Source organism: Seriola aureovittata, chromosome 8 (genome assembly GCF_021018895.1).
Source record: "Seriola aureovittata isolate HTS-2021-v1 ecotype China chromosome 8, ASM2101889v1, whole genome shotgun sequence".
NCBI lineage: Eukaryota > Metazoa > Chordata > Actinopteri > Carangiformes > Carangidae > Seriola > Seriola aureovittata.
The window spans coordinates 27874997-27895598 of NC_079371.1; the positions used below are offsets into that span (position 1 = coordinate 27874997).

The following is a 20602-nucleotide window of genomic DNA, read 5'->3' on the forward strand; positions in this document are numbered from 1 at the left end:
GACTTCACAGATCTGATTGAGATTTTTGTTCTGCACACCTCTTGAACACCTTTCATTTATTAAATAACAGTACCTCATATAAGAACAATTATTTTACCTTCAGTGGCAAAAGACCTTCCTGAATATGTCTATGTGGTTTTGGTGTCCCTAGAGTCTAAAATGTGAAAACAGGGGCAAGTTTCAAAAAAAAAGTTTTTCTCTGAAAATCCCCCTCTGAATTTGTATTGGCGTCTATGGGACAGTTGGATGGTACTCCCATCAATCAGTCTCTCCGCTTTGGTACTCACATTGCGTGAAAGAGGACAAATTTGTATTTGCTCTATAAAAAAATGATGAGTCAAGACTGAAATTTGTGGCCATGAGGACGAGTTAAACAGAAAATTTTGATAGTGGTTTAAGAGCTACTCCGGATCTAGCTGCACTGTCATCCACTCAAGTTTCTAGCTGAAAGTATTCCAAAGCAGTTGAAAACTTCTCTTTGCAATTCAAGGATTTGACATTTCACTCTCTCAGAGAGAGAGAGAGCAAGGGAGACCTGGTAGTGCTCTGAAACCTGAAACCTCATGCTTGACTATTATAACAACTTTGGCTGAGGGGGACCTCGAAATCAGCATGGCATCGTCTGCAGAAGGGCATCATCACTGCCTGTACGATTCTGTGTCCCTGTTCGCAATAGCCATGAATATGCTCATGAAGTCTGCGGAAATGCAGTCGTCCCTTATCCAGATCTGGCACCCGACAATCCCCGATCAGAGCATTTATGGATGACCTGACAGTCACCACAACATCAGTGACCGGATGCAGGTCGATCCCTCAAAATCTTGAATGACTCATTATGTGGGCAAGAATGAGCTTCTAGCCTGCTAAATCCAGGTCTCAAGTCCTCATGAAAGGAAAGGTAACTGTACTGTTCCCCTTCTCTCAGGCAGGAAAAATTCCATAGGTAACAGAAAAGCCAGTCAAGAGTTTGGGTAAGCTCTTCACTGGGGACCTGAAGGACACAGCAGCACACCAGGCCACCGGTGAGGGCCTCGATACGTGGCTTTCCACCGTTGATAGGTCAGGGTTTCTCGGAAATTTCAAGGCCTGGATATATCAACATGGCATCCTGCCCGGATTCCTCTGGCCACTGCTGATCTATGAAGCTCCAATCATCAACATGGAGAGATTCGAAAGGAAGACAAGCCGCTTCCTATGCAGGTGGCTGGGCCTCCGGCGGAGCTTTAGCAGCATCGCCCTTTCCGGGCACAACACCAAGCTGCAGCTTCCTTTCTGCAGTCTGGCAGAAGAGTTCATGGTCTCCAGAGCCAGAGAAGTCCTGCTCTACCGAGATTCAGCTGACACCAAGGTCTCTTCAGCAGGTGTCGAGGTCAGAACAGAAAGGAAGTGGCACACCCAGTAGGCAGTCCACCAAGCCGAGGCAAAGCTGCAGCACAACACCCTGGTGGGCACGATGGACCGGCCGGGCTTGGCAGCAATTCTACACCTTGCTACAGTAAAGCCAGAGGAAAGGAGAGGCAAAAGCTAATCCAGGAGGAGGTACGTGCAGAGGTGGAGGAAGTTCGCATCAGCAGAATGGTGAACATGGGCAAGCAGGGGGCCTGGACCAAGTGGGAGTGTACAACTGATAGCTGAGGGTTGGAGGAACAGGTGGAAGGCCCGCTGCGAGCCAGTGGAAATGGGCTACAGGAGCTTCACAGGGCAATCCCTACACTGGGTCTTGGGACTCTTGGGGATCTGAGGACTGCAAAGATGTAGAGTCATCAGAACATCTTGGAAGCCGCTTAAAAGGCTTCCCATTGGCTCTGGATTAAGAGGGCACTACCTGGACACCCAGCTTGTAAACCGGGACTTGATCACCCTTGGCTTGGTCGCCTGATGATAAGACGTGAAACACCCCATTACAATATGACCAGGTTGCACCAGAAGGTGTATCACAGAACCATTCATTTTAAAAGGAAAAATTTCCGACAAAACTTTGTTTTTTAGCAATTCTGAAACATGTCGCTGAGAAGTAATTCCGGCCATCCCATCTCCCAATTGAGCTGCATGTTTTGATGTTTCAATAGAGTTCTACAAATAAAATAAAAAAATAATAAACAAAATGGTGGAGAAGAAGAATATATAGTGGGTTTAGTCAGCAATCCCACCAATTAAACATTTAAGCAGTACAAACATAAAATTCTGCACAATTCTATTGTTACTTCAAAAACTTGAAGTGAACATATCCCACCTAAAATTCACATAGTTATAGAAATGTTACCTGACCCACAGGGACAGTCATTGCATTCAGCCTCTACAACACAGGTAAATGTGTGTACACTACATGCACTTTTACTACTTTGTTGTACTACAGATATTTTTATACTCAGGCCTTTATCTTTTGCGGTCACGTGTTTTTTCTCCATCATGTGAAATGTGATAAAATGATTCACTTACTGAATTCACAGAACTTCTGTTCTGACTCAGTTGAATGCTCCTGAGAAACTTCTATTTACTGATCTGGTGTCAGTTCATTTTAGCTCTGCGGGCAGTAAAACAGGCGACGCCATGCTGTTCAGACAAGATACTGTGGCGATGGATGCTCCAATACTGAACCTGTCCAGATTACTGCGCACAGAATATTCAGCCAGTAATCAAAGCTGAAATTGAGGTCCACAGCCCCATCATTCTCAGCTGACCCCTGGTTTACCTCCAGCAAACACACAGCCATGCACCAATCATAAATGGAAACAGACACACAGACGCACAGAAGCAATTCTGCACAAGGAACATGGTCAAACACATGAACAGATACATAGAACAATATTAAACTGCAGCAGTGGAGAGGGAAAGAAAGGGAGACAGAACAATTGAAAGAAAAGATGAGCAGTACAAGAAAGAACTGTGGACTTCCTACAGATAGATCACTGTAACCTCACACACATATAACCAGACGATCAGGTTTGTCTGGGAGGGGGTGCTGTGTTAAAGTCAGCTGGAGTGATATACCAGTATCTACATCCCCATAGGGGTGTGTGTCTTCCTGCTGCTACTCATGATAAGAGAGGCTGACTCGTAGACTGCAGTCACACACAAACACTGTGAGATATAGGTAGAATGAGACACAGTGGGATGTTAAAGCCAGAGAGGATGCACAGAGAAAGAGCAGCCTCCACTGATGTGCTCATATCGACGCTCTGAGATGAGGACTGACTGTGGATTAGAACAGAAACATTGGCCCTGAACCACTCACACAAGCAGAATTTGGTCTTTAAGCACCACATACAAGTTATTGTTATAGAGTGGTTCAAACTTATCATACACAGTCTGCCTCTCTCCACAGGCGAAAAATACTTAATAACCATCATAATGTCTTAATCTGGATGAATTTAAATATGACACTAAAGTAAAATATACACTGGGGTCCAAAAGTCTGAGTCCACTTTTCCAAATGGGAAAGTTTTATGTATCCGACTTGGAATATGAGCAAACGACACAGAAAGTACAGATGGACTCAATACAACTGAGTCTAAATTATAGTAATTTAAATATCACCTCATTTCTGTGTTATGTCACTGTTTCAGTAACGAAAAAAAATAGTTTGAACTTTCACACCTAAATGGAATGCAGCCCATTTCAATTTGTGCTAAATTATGAATGAAATGATATGGACTGATGTCCATGTTAACAAAAACTGTTGCCCATTTAGAACAAAATGAGTTTCTGTCATAGCCACATTTATCTTCGTGTTCATGATTATGGCTCCTGTTAAAACTTAATCCATCATTCAGTGTGTGCAGCACTGGCTTTTACTGATGGACAGCCCACTATCAGTTGAATCCAAGTATGTAAAGAGAGACATTAATCAATACAGGGTTCTTGTTTCAGATAAACAAATGCAGTATTGAGCTCTTATCAGCACAGCAGCGGAGCTCTCATTGTCCCTCACATCGCATCAGCTATCGATAGCTCCACTGAAGAAATGCCATGTAGAGTGCATGTAACACCATGTGTTTATAGACCATGTATCTGGGAACAGCTCACACTAAGAAAGATGACTGCTTTACACCGATCAATAATATCATTTGTTGGAAAATGGGTTTGATTTTTGTTGACAGCTCAAGTCTTTTTTTTCTCCAGAATTTTTTTTTTTTTCAGCAGAGTTATCTGCAGAGTTGTTGGTGATTTCTCGCTGCCTTCACATTGGCACCATCAGGGTGTATCATTCACATGTGTTCAGTGGATTATGGCTACAGAGAAAACTATAAACATATAATATTCAGGATGTCCCGTTTGAGTAACAAATCCATGAGTTTGAAGTTTTATTAGACACTAAAACACTACAGAGATGTTTATAATACTGACATAACAACACTGGGAAATAATCAGTGTCATTTACTTTATCTTTTGTTGTAACATTAGCATGCTATCACGCTAAATATGGTGGTTAATATGGTAAACTGAGTAAACTATGCACTACAGCCTCACCGGGCAGCTGTATGGTTGTTGTTGACTGGTGCTGTTCTGTTGTGCTCCAGAAGATGTTTATTTCATCTGATTGGAGGCTTCATGATGTCCTCCTCACAGATCATAACAGTCACACACCTCACTCCCCTTTCTGTGTGTTCAGGGACTCTCTGTCCCCATAGGAACCTATAATACCTTTATCACAGCCCTGGTATTTAAAGTTTTATTTTGAAAGGTGCTATAGAAATAAAGTTTGAAGTACAGACGGGTGTGTGTGTGTGTGTGTAGTGTGTGTATTCGGCCATCACAGTGAGCAGGTATTGATTTTAGTGCAGGTGCTCGCTGGTTAAAAGCACTGGAGTTTACACTACATCTCAGTTCTCAGCATCTGACAGCATCTTTTTATTTGTTCATGCCAAAAGCAACACAGCTCTCATCCCTCAGCAGCCATTCCACACAAATCAATGAGAGTATGTCAACTCAGGCTTTAGTTTTGGTCTGACAACACACACACACAGCACCCCCTCCCTTCCCCCCTACACACACATACACACATTACCTCGTTTTGCTGTGACGGTGCTTCCTGTGACAAACTTTGTGATTTTCCAGGATTCGTCTTTTTTGAGTTTTAACTTGGTGCAAAAATTTTCTTTGTGTTAAGTGGTAGCTTGTTTGCTGTTAGCTTAAACTAGTTGTTTACTGCCATGTTAGCCTAGCCTATCAAACTAGCCTCTCGTTCCTCACAGCTGATGCTACCTCAACTACACTAATAGGATGGCTTGTGTTAGCTGCTCCGCTCTGGTAGACGGGGTCTCAGCTACAGAGACGTGTTCGTCAGCTGGAACAGCTCCTTTCTCTTAACATTACCTGACGGGCTCTCCAGATAGCAATAGTCTCAGGACCAACAGTGAGCCTGTTAGTGCTAGCACGGACCTGTTGGCACATGGTGTGGAGTTCATGGAAAGGCATGTGGGAGCAAGTGACTGGTTGTGTGGCCTGGTTTTCGACCCTTGCCGACCCTTGTTGGTAGTCCTGTTGTCCTGCTTGTCTCCTCTGCCTCCGGTGACAGTGTTAAACAACTGACACTGGTTATAGGGGACTGTTGGGCCATGGTTATTTATCAAATTATTGGCTATCATGAATTAAGGAAATATTATTATTGAAAATAATGTTAAAATGTATTAAAGCCCTCGGGGGCACCAACCAAAAAAGGTAAGAAAAGCTTGATTGAGTCTCAAATTAACTATTAATCTGGAACTCTGATTAATAATTAACTTAATAACTATAACCAAAATGACCAAATCAACAGTAAGTTAAGTTGAAGGATTAAAGTTCTATTGAGTAGAGGTTGGCAACATTCACGCTTGTGCAACATCAGACACACCAGCAGTTATGCTCTTTATTTGGCATCATGTGATCTAAAGGAACCAGGTTAGAGGGAGAAGGTTAGCTTCATGCAGGATATAGAACTGAGACATACTACAGTGTGAACATAAAAGTATTCAATTAACTGTGTGACTGAGCTCAACCTAATTAAACATTACAACAAACATTGTTAACAAAGGTTAAAAGTTCTGCTGCTTAGCTGCGTTGTTGGACTTTACAACAATACTGGAAAAGATCTCTTTATGTTGTTCCAAGGACTGGAAGTGTTGTTTCCTGGTGGAGTGAAGTCCTGTCTGGCTGTGTAGCCTCTGTGTCGCAGAGGAGGCTGCTGGTTTCCTCTTTGTTCTTCTTACAGTTAGCCGTTCCATGCTCGTTCCGAAAATCAGCTGGCACACTTTGTGTTGTAGCCGCTGAAGTAAACTTGTCCTCTCGTGTCGCTACTGTTGGGGCTGCAAGAGAGCTGTTGTCTCAGATAGCAGTGCTGACCAGAGGCCTGTACTACGAAGCAAGTTCAACAAACCCTACGAAGCTGGTTATCACCTGGCTCAGTTAACTCTGAGTTCACCTGTCCAGGTACGAGCTGGTTCATGTGAAAGAGGCAGAGTTGTTAATTATAAGCAACATCGTCTGAACCATGAATTAAGTTTTTCATATGATATGAGAAAAAGCATTGATGCTTGCCGGTAAGTTCGGTTATAGCAGCGTCCAAAAGTGATATTCAACAAGGTGAAATGTAACATTATGATCACATGACTGGAATAAAAATATTGTATCGATCTATTTATGATAGTAGACGTTTCCATGTCTAAATATAATTTCTATTAAAGTCAGACTAAAGATATATTGTAAAAAAGAACATGAATTATCATTGCGTTTGAGTTTTTCCTCTTTTGTCTGATGATGAACAAACTGTTATGAACATGTGAAGCAGATCAAACAGTTAAAGTTCATGTCAGACTGTTTCTGCTGCAGAGAGGAGAGAAAGAAAAGAGAAAGAAAAGAGGAGAGAAGTAGTTGATGAGTCAGTCTGACTGAAATCTTTATGTTCTGAGCTGCAGTGATGAAGAAGAGAGTAAAAGCATTGACGCTGACAGGAATCCTGTCGGATTAAAGAGTATTTGTTCCATAAAAATGAAGTTATAATAGTTATTATATAGGCTATTTATTTAGAGTGATAAACTCTCTGTGCATTTTTTAGTTGCTTTGTTTTAAAACCAGAGTAACACAGGAAAACTATTTTACTAATTTTTTATATTGTATATCTACTGCTCGTTATTATTGATCACTTTATTGTAAACTATTTTGTCCCTGTCAGGATCCTGTAGGAATGATGACTCAGTTTTTCCAGTGATTTGATTGGTCAGTAGTTTGGCAGTTGACAGGTTTTGATATGATCCTCTGAAGTTAACCTGCTCCGGAGCAGGTTAGGAGTTCAGCGTAAGTTACCATGGGGATTTACCCTGGTAACAAGTGAACCACCATCGTCGGACTGAAAACCCAGTTAAACCTGAAGTTATCTGGTTAACCTCAGATCTTGCTTCGTAGTACAGACCTCTGGGCTGGGAGCCTTGTTGCTGCCTGAAGAGCAGAGAGGGGAGAGGAGCTGCTGCCAAGGAGAGAATAGGAAGACAAAAGAAGGTAGATCTGGTTTTGTCTGATGACACCCTGGGTGTCACATGTCACACATTCACCAATACTGAGCAGTCAGTGAGTTCCCTGGGGGAGGGTTGTCCACAGGTGTGAACAGTGAGGAATTGTGGGGAAGTGAGTTCTTATGCCTGTAGAACAAAAGAACATGTGGTCTCCACCAACTTGAACGTACTGAGTCCCAACAGGACTCATTCGATTAGTATCCCCAGCCACTGTCTACTGTCCACCTGGAGCCAGAGATTCAAACACTGAGGATAATCTTAGGACGCTGGGATCACGGACAGAGAAGCAGGGAACTCTGGCACCACTAGCACTAGTTATAAATACTTCTACATATTTATATGAGGATGAAACAATCAGACATAACAAAAGCCAGCCGAGCCAGGACATTTCAGCTTGCCAGAGAGAGGAGCCTACATTGATTAATTAGTCAGGGTAATGATGAGATGTACAGTAGGCTTACTGCTCTGAGCTGTTGGCTGGCTCACTATGGTAGTGGGCAGGGATTTGGTTTTGTGTATAACTGGCCTCCTTTCTGGGGTCACCCTGAACTGTTAATTGTCTTAATCTCTGGGCTCCTTTCTCTGCTTTTTTTCTCTTTATATGTCACCTCTTGGCCAAATCTTGGGTCTAGTGACTCTTATCAAATCAAACAATTAGAGGTCTCTTTATCAGCTATGAAAAGCTGGATATCCATTTTTTTCCTCCTAAATTCAGACAAAACTGAGATGCTGGCAATTGGCCCAACCCTACACAGACACCAGTTTGATCAAGTAACAGTAACTTTCAAATGTGTGATTTCTCAGAGTCTGACAGCAAAGAATCTGGGTGTAACATTTGACCCTACCATCTCCTTCAATCCGCACATTAAAGATATTACCAAGACTGCCTTTTTTCAACAACATTTTGTCGCAACATCTAAAATTTGGTCTTTCCTGTCCTGTCTTTCTTGGCAGCTAAATTTGACCATATTACACCAGTTTTAGTTTCCCTTCATTGGCTTCCTGTCCACTGTCGTGCTTACTCACGGTTGGAACTGTTCTTGTGATATGGTGCTATGTATAAATAAAAACACAAAAAAAGACTTGTATTAATTTCCTGGACCCTAACCCTGACCCCAACCTTGCCTTAACTCGGCCAACAGATGAGTCAGATCACTGCGGCCTGCTGTCTTTCCAGTATTTGGCCACAGTCGGCAGCTTTGAATCTGTTCCAGCCACAGCTACAAACAAACTTGAACAAGCCAAGGATAAAGAATGAAACTCGCATTTATGTGGCCAAAGCAGTTTTTCCAAAGTCTTACTCATCTTCTTACTCTTCATCTGGTAAATTGGAACGAGCTACAGCAAAATAAAAACTTGGACATGTAAGCAAAGGTGACATCTCTGCTTTATCCATAGTGCTGTAAAGTAGTGCGTTTTACAACAGTGGTTCTCAACCTTTTCCAGCTCACAGCCCACTTGAAAACCTCTAAAATGTTGGCGGCCCACATCTGACCCCATAACAACACAGAGGCCAAATAATGCTAATACGTTCCTCAGAGCTCTTTTTATTCTAATGATTGAACATTCAGGACTGAACTGAGAGCAGGAGAAACTCATTTTTCTTTTATGTCTGACAGAAGAGAGATCACTTGTTGATTCACCATCTGTCTCCTGACTCCTGTTACTGACCAGCTATCCATTTTGATTCTCCACTTTTTTGTGATGTGATCTTTTAGCACACAGTCGGACCGAGATAGTGAAGTATATTATGCGGTGCAGCCAGAAACAACATAAAAGTTCCCATCATTAGTGTATCACAGTGATAGAGTGATAAAGTTTTTCAACATTTTTAATGTTTTTAAAGATTATTTTGTTTTAAAAATATTTAAAAACATCTGGAGTTTTTTTTTCATCTGTTTTCTATTTTTTCACCAAGATTGTACTGTTTGGCAAATTATTTGTCAGCACAGAAGTGGGCAGGTTGGGAACCACTGTTTTACAAGATAAAGATTTTTTTTTTTTAAAAGAGGATTGAGTGGCTGGTTTGGCAAAAGTCTCATCCCAATCACCAGCACATACCTGCCTCACTGAGGTTTTCTAAAGGAAGCATTCAGGACTGTCTGCCATGAGAGACAGACACCCAAACACAACCAGGAAGAAAGAGGAGGAGACCATCTGCCATCTATGTCAGTCAGGCCAGAGCAGTAGTATTACATGACTTCAAGTGAGCAACTAAAGTGTGTGAGTGTGTGTGTGTGTATGTGTGCGTGTGTGTATGTGCGTGTAGGACAGACAGAGTAAGAGTGAATGATGCTGCCCTCTTCTGCTGTATATTGAGTGACAGCTGTCAGACAAAGGTCATGTGAACTCTTCTGGAAAAATCAGTTGGCAGGAAGTATGAGTGTGTGTGTGTGTGTGTGTGTGTGTGTGTGTGTGTGTGTGTGTGTGTCTCCAGAATTTAGTACTACCAAAGTACAAATGTTCTCTCCATCACACCACATCAACAACACACACACATAATGAGAAAAGGTGTCCTCCCCTGCCTACCAGTCTGAATATGTGTCTGTATACAGTAGTTGTTTCATGCTCTGTTGCTGTGGCCTCTTGATTCTGGTGTTTAAGTGCCCCCAAGTGGCCAAACTGAGAAATGCATGCAGAGTGACATGATGCAGTCCAAGTGACACCAAGACCTTCTTAATAACACACACACACTGCTGCACAGGCACATAACAAAGCATCAAACACACACACATTACTTAACAAACACATGTACATGGACACGACATCACACACACACATACACACACACATGCCATCCCACAGTAAGCTGAATGTCAGCATCTTTAAACAGGAGAGTAATAAATATCCCCAATGCCAGCATCACCCGCTGCAGCACTCCCTGCCTCTTCGTGCGCACGTGGGCGTGCACGTGTGTGTTTTTTTGTTTCAATTCAATTATTGCCATTGTGCGAGCCAGGCGAGATCAATCTTTCACGGAGGCCGAGAGCATTTCACCAGATCAATCATCCAGGGAATCCAATAGTATTTCAGCTCATTTATTTACAAATCAAATTAATAGTCATCTATTATCAAACAGGACACCACAGAATAAGACCGCTGCTCCGCAGAGACAAAGCCAGTGATCTTTCTCAGGTGATACCCATTTATTTTTGACATTTCACAGTGCGTGGCGCTTTCGCTCAGCGCTGCTTATCACAATAGTGAAGTGTGTTTTCTCGGCATTTGCTTTCCTTGTGGGAATTTTCCTCTTGTGGAGAAACCTGCCTACATGCAAATGTCAGATGTGACCTCTGCATTGGAACTGTTGTGTTGCTACACTCTGATGTTTGGATGGTGAATGTTCTCAACAAAGGCTATTATCTGATAAGAAGTGCCTTGATTGAGGAGGTGGTAGGGGGTGGGGGAGGTGGGAGGTGGGAGGATTCACTATCCTCCAAGGTAATTTAACTCATCATTCCAGATGACATTTTAACCATCAGGAAATCACAGGGCATGGGCTGCAGTAGACTCAGGTAATAATCACATTTTCAAGTTTTCTTCACTATCATAAGTCATCCAGGGACATCTACACTGCAAACAGGAACTACTAGCTCAGATTCTACATTCTGCAATGGGGACCGTTTTTTTTTGTTTTAAAATAAGCTTAAAAAATAGGCTGATAAGAAAATAGCACTATCTACTACCTGAAGCTGCCCTCACTGTTTCATTCCCCATTTGATGAACTTTTATGTCTTGCTCTCCTGATCGCTTAAGTTTGTTTCATATTGGTTCCCAAACTGAGGTTATTGTAAAAGTAACAGGTAATTATTACTGTGGTGGGGGTGAAAGTACGCTCCAGACGCACTGTAAAAAAAAAATTTGTAAAAACAAGGATGCCAGAAAAGCTCAGATAACTAACTCTGTAACATTCAAAAACTGTAAAATAATAGGTCATGTACATACCACAAATACAGTATATAGCTCTCATTTTACAGTTACAGCTCTTTTCTATGAAGTCCACCAAAAACTTGGTTAAATACTTTTGTAAAAATTACCTTTAATATTTTTGTGTGTAAATGTCAGATATTTTGCAGTATAATGTAATTTCTGCAATGCTAAAAATACAGTTTCAACCATTCATACCAAACGTTTTAAAAATTACACAAATTTCCTTTGTTATTCTGTTTATTAAAGAAATAGTTAAAGTCTTCACATTTTGAGTGAAAGTGTGAGTTAGTTCATTCCCACTGTGTTTCCCCTGTGTGTCTCTGTCTCCCTGGTCTGTGTTTGTGTGTGTGTGTGTGTGTGTGTGTGTGTGTGTGTGTGTAGTAGTAGGCATGGCTTATCCCTCCTGGTTCCTGGCAGTTCTCCACACCTGTGTTCAATCAACCCATCATCCAAAGCTTAAGTCTTCTTTCCACTCATCTCTTTAGATTGTTCAACCAGCTCATGTGGTGGGGTTTTATTCTAGCGATCCAAAGTGCACGGTTTGAAGCGGGTGGCGCGTCAGTGTCACTTCTGCTATTTTAACAGCAGAAAAAACAGTCGCTGCACCAGGTACCTGGTTCAAAAGGGTTGTACTTAGTCTCTTAATTATTCATGCAAATGTTTTGGGTGTAACATCCAATAAACCGTGCATCTCCCATTCCTTTTAAAAGCCAGGTGCACTTGCAACTTAGCTATTTGCTATTATAAAGGGGCAGTGTTTCACACAGAGTTAGTGCTGCTCACAGCTCTACAGTGAAGTAACGGCACAAACCACAATTTTAGAAATATTTTTATTTATATGAGTGTGAATAGATCTTCGGTTTGTTATGAAACTTTGGACAAATTTAGATGACAACATGTCACAAAGAAGCTCCGACCTTCTGAGGCTGTACTGTAATGTTCATCTGACTGATCCAACATCAAAAGCTGCAAACTTAAAGTTCCAGGTACTTCTCTTCAGGAACTAAACGTTGGCCCATTGTTGTCTGCTTTTCCACCACAAAGATTATGCAAAATTATTACTTGACATTACATTATTCACAGCACTTTGAGGACATAACATGAATGAAATTACAGGACAAAATACAGGACGCAGCATTTTATTTTCAATTATAGGACGATCCTGTATTATACGTGACGGGTGGCAGCCCTCGCCACTCCGGCTGTTGTGGTTCTTTATTTTTCTGAAGTCCTATTTCATTTTTTTTCCTTCTCCTGGACCTGTTTCACGGTGTGGAGAGTGTGTTTGTTGCTCGCTCACTGCGAACATTTAAACATGGCGGGTGAAATAAAATGCAGCGAGTACCCGACCAGTCAGAAATGTTCAGCACTGCAGACCACACCCCCCGAAGTTCCTGAACCTTTGGAAAGTAGTATTGTATTGGACAATATGTTTGGAGTAAATAAGTGATCCCAGACACAGTTAGAAGCTACAGAAAGCTTCCTTTTATAGCATTGATGGCAACAGTGAGAACAGAGCTTTGCTCTGCAGAGGTAGCAGCCATGTTTGTGAAAATCTGATTGTGTTGATGAATGTGAATGTGGTGACTGGTCGTTGGGGTTGTGAAAGTGTACGTGCTTCAAAAAGTGAATTCGATGTTGTAGCCAGTCTGTTTAACAGTCTACAGAGCATGAAATGAAAGTGACTCACCTCCTGTCATGGCCGCCAAGCACAAGCCAATTAGTACCACAAGATACCTCTCCTCCACAGACCACTGAGCAAACGGACAGATGGACGGACACCACTAGGACCATGGATGGGTCACTGAACAGCTGGTCCGGACCACAAGGACCACACAACTGTAAGGTGTCTGTTTTCTTAATCTGGACCACAAAGCAGAACGCGATGTAAGGTTTTGGATAAGCTTGTTATTGTTGGGGATAGGGGATCGTTCTGGATTGGGGGTTAGCGAGGAGAGGGTTGCGTGGCTGACTGGCCGATCGCAGATGACAGGGTGGGGGTTTACAGGAGTCCACAGAGCTCAGCGAGAGTCGAAGAGCAGGACTGGACTGAGCAGGAGCTGAGCAGTGCACAGGATTTCTCCTTGGCTGGGTGAAGAACAAGGTGAGCTGGTAAAATGACAAGACTGGGCCTGGCATGGCTGATGGCGGGAAAAACAGGAGAGTGAACCTGAGGCACAAGGAGAAAACCGGTTACAAACAATCCAACGAGCACAAACCAAGCGAATCAGAAACAGGAACGAGATACCACCAGGTAACACGATCTGGTGAAGAAGGGTGAGTAGAACCGGTCTTTAAATACTGCAGCTGGTTGTGGAGTTGATAATGTGGAGCAGGTGAGTATAAAGACTGGCGGGAGCAGGATCCAGGAAGCCACGCCCAGCTGAACACACACACACACACACACACACACACACGCCCAGCTCAACACACACACACACACACACACACACGCCCAGCTGAACACACACACACACACTAACATCTAGACAGACACAGGAGCAAACAGCAGAGAACAACATGAAAAGAAAAGGACCACAAGGAGCGTATGGACCACTGGCTCATATTCATAAACAGTTAAATAAAACTGCGATCAATGATAGCGTATATTGAATAGACAAAGTACATGATCTCTGACATTTATTCGGCTGAGCCTGGTTTCAGCTTCACTGCTCTTTCTTTGAAATGCATCTCCTGGATATAAGTGGTGTCTGCCATCACATAAGTCAGTACATTCCCTCTTTTAACAGGATTTCCACTGCGATGTTCCAACTTTTGCATTTAACAAAATTCCTGGTCATGTTCTATGTATGTGACAACGGTATACCTAATAAGCTTTCATATATTTGGATTCTTTTTCAAATATGTTTTATTTTGTTTTGTTGAAACATTTTTACGGAACACTTCAACGATGTAATCCCAACGTGCGGACGCCAAAAGCAGACACATGAAGATGCATGTATGAGCTTTTCGGTTGCATTGACTTTGTACACTACAACTTTATTGCTTACCAGGCTTTGATTTATATGAAACTCTCCAAGTCCAACTCTCCGTTTATCCAAGGTCAGGTCTGGTGGCAGCAGGTCAAGCAAAGTCGTCCAGATGTCCCTCTCCCCAGCAACATTTTCCAGCTCTTCCTGGGGGATCTGAGGCATTCCCAGGCCAGATGATATAGAAATATATACATATAGGAGGATGTGTATATACAAACACATACTTATATATGTATATATATATATATATACACTGTTGCCCATAAAGTTTGAATAAATTTGTTTTCAGACACAATCCTCTGTTTATTCCTATTGAAATGCATCAGTAATCACTTTGGAAGAGATTGACAACTAAAGTTTTGAGAAGATTAATAATAATTATACTTTCTTTTCTCATTTAAAGTAAAACTAGAATCACCACCTCGTGGTTGTTTCCTCCATCAACCAGCCAAGTTGCCGGAGATATGGTCACAATCTCCCCTTCCTGAGTTACAGCATTGAATAATAGCCATAAGTGTTTTTGCAGAATATTATGATCAGAATATCATGAAGTTGACATTTGACCTTTTGGATATAAAATGTCATCACATCAAAAACATGTTTTCTGAGGTCAAAGTGTTCCAGAAGTAATGAAATACCCTTTGGGCATTCCTGATATATTGCATTCACAAGAACGTGAGATCACAGTGACCTTGACCTTTGACCTTTGACCCCCAAAAATCTAAGCATTTCATCCTTGAGTCCTAGTGAATGTTTGTGCAAATTTGAAGAATTTCCATCAAGGTGTCACTGAGAAATCGCAACCCTGAGAATGGGATGGAGGGACCACCCAAAAACAATATGCCTCTGGCTGTGACTGTTGCGGAGGGATTATTATGGTTGTAATAAGTCTGTTACAAAGAGCTTTCGATAAAGGTGCATCTTAATACAAAGTGCTTCATTTCAAAATAAGAAATAGGCCTAAAAAGTGTGGCTTCAGTTTCCCTTTTTCTTCTTTTTTGTTAACTCACATCTTAACAGTCTCAAAGCTGTAAAGATGTGTTGAGACTGTTCACTAGGAAAATGGTTAACACCTTCTTTTCTCTTTCTTTCCCACCTCCATCCCACTGACCCCATTTATTCCTCCAACGTTGCCTAACGTCTTGTCTCTCCCCTGTGTGTTTGTGTGTGTGTGTGTGTGTGTGTCTCACTCACTTGCTCGAGTCGTAATGATTGACCCAGAATCATCACGTGTCCAGTACCATAAAAGCTTGAAAAGCTATGCCAGTTAAAAAAAGAAATGCTCTGTCAATAATTGTCAATAAATTATAGGTCATTGGTCATAGGTCATAGGTCATAGGTCCAGTTCTGTATAGGACGGTGTCTGCATCCGGATCCAGAATTGAATTTCACTCTTGTGGTCCTTATTTTAGTGTGTACTGATCAGCTGCATCAGAGCTGAGTTGAGTTACTGTTGATGTAAACCGAACCTTTCCTACTGTTGCTGCCTCACATTTAAGGCTTTCAGCTGATAAGGCTGCTGGATTTACTGTGTAGAAGTTACAGGAAATGCAATATGCTCATCACTTCATTAGGTGTTGCTCACAGTCATTATTCATAGCATTGCTTAGCACAACTACACCCCCCCCCACAATGTAAAAGCACTATGAGTCTAATACCGGCTGCGATTGTACCTTCACTGAGAGTATTTGCCTAAAGTCAGTGGAAAACAGAACAATAAGCATTTCTTTGTTGTTCCTCTTTCTGTGCAGACTCAGCTATAATAATGGTTCCATTCTCTCCCAGTCACAGGTCTGTTCTGAGCCAACCTCACCCACCTGTACCTCTGCTTACCCCCGCCATCAACACAACAATGAGGTGACGGGACTCATGACTCCTGTCACTTCCATGCTTACATTGTACTTGGTGGGGTTTTCAAATCCAACAATGAGGCGACTTCTGGTTTATGGGATGCTGAAACAGGCCAGACTATTTTCCATGGTACTATGTCACTTCAAACTTTTTCATTCAGTCAATACATTCCCAGTGGGCTTGGAGAATATGACATCAAAACCTGCCCAGCTTGTGACGCAAGGGACAGCTGTGCATGGAAAATACAAATATATGCAGGTACATGTGGTCAATTATGACCCATAACACAACAGATATAACGATAATTACTCAGTTTAACATGTAAGAAAATACAAACAAGTTATTTTGGGAATTATTTTGTATAATTATCATTAGCCTTTTTTCAGTGCTTGTTAAAGAATTCAAACTCTCGTCAAATCTGATCAGCAAACACTAAGGTCAGTGTGTCTTTGCTGGTTTCAGACCGATGCAGTTGTCATTTTCCCATCCAGCGACCATGTTGTTTAAATAACAAATACACTTGCACCCATCTGAGCACCCATGGGTGTGTTGGCCTGAAAATGAGGTGTGGTCAGGAGCACTGTTGGCCCATTGCTATCTTGTGGCAGCGGAAAGTGATTGACAAACAAAAACCTGGTCTGAAGTCAGTGGTGCAGTATTTATTTTGAGGGTGCATTGTCAAGAGAGTAATATGTGCCTAACAAGCATCAACCTCCGAGGCTGAAACATGAATTATCAACACTGAAGAACCAAAACCTGCAGTGAGTTCCAACAGTGAGTCAGTCCCCATAGACTCCCATGTTAAAATGTCCAACTTTACAGCAGAAATAAACATGTTTACAGCCTGGTACAAAAACAGTTTTGTTCTCTAGAGCTAATTTCCTCCTTCATGACAGCTGTTTATATAACTCACCTGTTTACATTTTATTAAGACTTAAAGTTATGTAGAATTGAGGGCGTGGCCTCTTTGAGTGAGGGTGGGTGAGTGTATCCTTGCCACAAACCAGCATGCACCAAAGTCTCGGCTCGACACAGGCCCCACCTCTTTGTTCAATTTTGGATTAGCACACATTGTATATCTCGTCCACATAAGTTTAGCTAAACAGATCACCTGACAGCATGAGTCTCCACCTGTTGGACCTGTCACAGTGATGTCACCACACTGTGAGATCACAGTTACTTCTGTGAGTTCAGTGTAATCATAACAAGGGACTGGTATTACAGAACAGGTCTGAAGTCAGTGGCACTGTATTTGACTATGAAGAGTGTAATATACACCTACACTGTGAGTGAGCCACAGTGTTTCCCATTCATCACCTAGACACATTTTTTCTCACCAGTTTCATAATGAACCATAAATGTATTTACACACTCATTATAACATAGAAGATGTCTAATGTTGTGCTTTGTGTCATTGCTTGCCACAAATAGAATCTAACTCTGTGTGAAACATTGCATCTTTAAATTAGCAATACACCAAGGTGCAGCGCGCCTGGCTTTTAAAGGGAATGGGAGATCGTGCTCTGATTGGTTTATTGCATGTTACACCTAAAACACTCCCATGAATGATTAAGAGGTTAAGTACACCTCTTGTGAACCGTGTGCCTTGAGCAAAGGCTGTTTGTTCCGCTGTTAAAATAGTAAAAGTTACATGGGCAGGACCTCAGTGCTTTAGACCATGAGCTCTGGATCGTTAGAACAGAGCCTAAAGGTGTGAGCCGTTTTCCAACACATTAACAGGGTTAAAACACTGAGACCATAAGTGCTGTAGAGAATCAAACATTAATTCAAGCTTATAATGAAATGTGCGGACTAAACAGCGATAACCATTTAAACCAGTTAAAAACGTTGTGGGTATGATGGCATGCATTTAGAGAGCAGGTGAGGGAGAAATAACAGAGATATTTTTGCAGTGTCTCTCAGCCTCAGGGTCTGCATAGACTTTGTGCTAACACCAGAGGTCAGGTTACAATAACCACTGGCACACACCGCTGTGTGTCTCGCTCTTTGTTCTCCTGTTTAATGAGTGGAACATTGTTTAACTCACCTCGTCACGAGTAAATCGATGGTCAGCTCATTGAGCAAGGTGACTGATAAAAGTAGGAAACTATCGATCTGCCTGAGTGAGCTTCACCAAACTTCATAAACAAAATGTGTTTCACTATCTCCTTCAGTGCACAGAGTTTGAACAGCAGATAAGAGGAAAGTAGAAATTCACTCTGTTCCTACACAAACACATCAGCAGATTCAATATGTTTGTTGAAGCATGAGCAGCCAGTTTACACAGGCTTTTATGAAGGGAAATATAGATTTTGTCATCTGCGAGTAAAGTTAGAAGTTTGATATCAGTTTCATGTGTGTCCCCGCCAAGACTGAGCCAGGACATTATTAGCTTAACTGAGCAAACCTGAAAACCCAGAATCTGCGACCCACCTCCACCCCTTCTCCACCTCAACCATGGACGCCACACCATCTCCAATCAAACCATCCAATCAGAAGTTTCCCTCTCATGAAGACGTTCCCATCTCAAACTCCATTCCTCATCACCACCACCAGTGTCTGGGCTCCGGGGGAAGATTCCTCTTATTGAAATGACCTTAAACCTTTGATCTTGTCCATGGTGATCCACTTCCTGCTGGGGACTAAGAGCCAAAGTCTATTCCTTCTGTCCACAATAAATTTTATTTTAGTTTAATTCTCTCTTATTAGTGTCTCCTGATTGAAATAGCTCCAACATTTGCTCATTTTACTTATTTCAATAGTTGATTAGTTGCAGAAAATACCACAAAGGAGGAACGGCTTCAGTGTTAAAATACAGTATTTAACTGAACAACTGCTGCTATCAAAGACGACAAGGTCAGTAACACTTGTATTTTGATATCCATGTTGCTCTCAGTTCTGGTACTCAAGGCTGACAAGGTGTCTACCTCATCCTTTCCAAAGGTTTCTGTTTCTGTCCGTCCAGATACAACACAACCCCAGAGCTTTCAGATAGAACAGGGTCATCAGAGTTTCTGAAAGTCTCTGTTTTAGATGTTCAAAAACTTAGCTTAAGGATAGAAGCAGAACTGCTAGCCTAAGATAAGCACACCCTGCACCTAATACTGTAAGTGTGTACACAAAGATAAAAGTAGTATCCATCATTCACCATCTCATTTGAATCATGTGCTCATAAACGTAAAGCAACATATCAGTATTTTGAACGCAGCATGTTTTTACTGTGGGTGTTGATGCTTCTTCCACCACTGGTTGTTAGTGAATATCAACTGAAATAACAAAGTTCTTCATTTTGACAGGGCCGTAGGTAACAGTCACAACCCCCGATGCCTATTATCACTGACACTGTCAGGAAACAATCTGATTTAATAACGGTAATAAAGACGGCTGGCTCACTGACTTGACTTATTGAGACCCTTCAATGGAACAGAGCTTATTAATGTTAATACTTCCACTCACGTATTTTCTGTCTTCAAGTCAAATTGTCAAAGAAGCCAATGACATGAACATGAACTGAGGGCAGGCTGGTCAACCTCAAATGGATTTACTGATAATTAGCTACAGCTGCCTTCTCCTCTGATATCAGTAATTTGCAATGCTGAAACTATATGGAAAACTCCACCCTGCAAGTTTATAGGATTGGTTCCTTAATTATGTGACATACGACACCTGGGGGTCTGAATCTGTGTCAGTGGTTCACTGCAGTTCCAAGGTGGCGTCAATTGGACTTTATAAACTGTAAAATAAAAAATGTTCAGATATTGGTATCGATATGGAAAAAATGGGATCAGAACATCTGTAATTATTATTATATTTTATTATTGTTAGAAGCAATAGTAGTAGTAGGAGTAGTAGTATTATATACAGTATGTGGAACTTGTATTGAGCTCCGTTCTCTTTCCTCCTGCTCTCTCTCTTTCTTAGATCAATTCAGTTGAATTCAGTTTGCGTTTGCCAGAACAACATAGCATGTGTGTGTGTATTTGAGTCTCTTTGTGGTTTGAGTTTCCAACAAAATGTCTTAACAATCAGTTCAGACAGGTTCAGTCCAGGGGGCGAGGGCCTGGACCCAGCAGACTAACTCAGGGATCGATATTTGCTTCCTTTTCTAAAATATCCAAAGTGAATGACGACAGCTTTTCCCCCCGGACAGAAGACAGAAGTGTTTTTGTCGATATGAATCCATCTTTTGAATTGCAAACACATCCAGTCCCCAGATTCAGTGAAAATTCACTGCAGAAGACAGCTTCCTTTTCTCTCTGTTTTAACTGCGACAGTAAATAAAATGAAAATGTAATTCAGCAGGGGAATGTGTTTGTGAAGAATCCAGACCTGTTAATAATG

General features: G+C 41.7%; 1 pseudogene; it reads left to right on the plus strand.

The window, feature by feature from the left end:
* The first annotated feature begins 233 nt into the window (after positions 1-233).
* Positions 234-1635, plus strand: LOC130174000 (uncharacterized; annotated as a pseudogene).
* Positions 1636-20602: the final 18967 nt, after the last annotated feature.